Genomic DNA, 1866 nt, shown 5'->3' on the forward strand with positions numbered 1-1866 from the left:
AGGGCGAAACCGGCCGTGAGATGTCGCAGAGTTTTCAGCAACCTTGTGAGCAGGTTCCTTTATGAAAATATACTGCGACATCTCGAATATCGTGCCAACTGAATCATGAGGCGGTCTGTGTGCAGCACATTAAGTTGTAGAACTTCATAAACGAGAGATTCATTTGAGTCTCTTGTGAAAACCAAGTTAATCATTTTGACTTACGGAAGATATCTGAGGTAATGGGAACTCTGCGTAGTCTTCACAGATAAAATCTTCGCAATCTTCACTAAGGACAAGACAAAAAAGGCAAAATGATATTCCGTTGCATTTGGAACCTGGAACGGATGTGGTCTGGCTCCGTCGTTAATCGGACTGATCAGCTGGGCGTAAGTGAGAGTCATTATCCAATGAAAAAGCTTGCACAATGATCCATCTTCAATGACGTGAAAGTGTGCTTAATTTAACCAACCGGCCTGAAAATATGTTTTGCATATGATCTGAACTAAACTGCGCTTATACCTCTCAGCCACCCACCCAATCAAGTGAATCTCAACCGTCCCTTTCAGGGGAGGGAGCGTTTTGGGAGGTGCCTGCAACAATCTACTGGTCTGACTTTTATTCTTCCAAAGATGTAGCGAAGGTTTCCTGTGATCGACGAGGGGGTCATCAGAGTTTATTGGTAACACGCGGTCACATCAGATTAATCACTGTCATGTAGGGATTCGAATGAGGTACGGACTGGATAAAAGAGCAAATTGCTCCAAGTTGGAACTGTTCAAATTTCACAATACATGCACAGTGCATTGTCGTGGGATTTCGGGCTTATCGGTCTGAGTTGCTTTAATATCAACTACCTATCACCTAATAAAGTGTGGCTGCAACTTGTTTTAGCTTCTGAGGACTTCCTTATAGTGTTCCATCTGGATGGGGTTTTTCGTAAAGTCGTAGATGAAGTTGCTTCGCTTGTATACTTTCTTTATCATTTGAGATGTCATTACTCATGGAGCACGTGATCACGTGACGCGAATTCTCCGATCGAAAGGTCGACAACGTTATTTCATTTCTAAGTGTGAGATATTAGTCACTTAGCTGATCAACCGGCTATTGCCGAACGGTAAACCCTACAGCAACTAACCGAGCGGTCGGATGTTTCAGTCTTCCTGGATATTCGTGGGATACACACCGTTGATTACTGCCGATAAGGATGAGAAAGATTTACAACATTTCTCAGATTCTCGATGTACATTTCATATCTTGGACGAATTCTAGACGGAAACCCCCAAATCTCTTTTCTCTACCAGTGAACTTGGAAAAATTACAAAATCTCACGCAACTTTTAGACATAGGATAGTCTGAAAAGTTTCAAGTGCTAGCGCCCGTCAATTTGACGTATTAGAATGGGCTAAGGATCATTCGTTGCCGACAAAGATAAAGTGCGAAATGAGCTACGTGATGTTGATCTTTTTTCGAGAAAATTAATTTGGTCGTAAATCTGGCCCAGCGAATACGATCTTATTGAATGCACGCGGAGGAGAGACCAAACCAGAAAAATCTGTGTTTCTTTGAAGACTAGGTTTCAACCTAGATGACCTCAGTGAAGATATTTCTCGCCGTATACTTTCAGTTGAAGACGAAGTTGGAGAAAATGAAACAAATAAATTAATTTCAAACCATCACATTCGGGCCCAAACACGTTGACGAAAACCAAAACTTGCGAACTCTACAATGACCTAGTTAAGACTCTCATGAACTGAGTGTGAGATTGACCTTGTTCACTTGCACCAGAAGTAAGTATGACTCTGAACAAGCATCCAAGTACAAAGCTAGAATTAAAAACACGAGACTTTCCAGCAAAATCAACGCAAAGCTGGAAAAGGCAACCGG

Source organism: Opisthorchis viverrini, assembly GCF_000715545.1.
Source record: "Opisthorchis viverrini unplaced genomic scaffold opera_v5_7, whole genome shotgun sequence".
NCBI lineage: Eukaryota > Metazoa > Platyhelminthes > Trematoda > Opisthorchiida > Opisthorchiidae > Opisthorchis > Opisthorchis viverrini.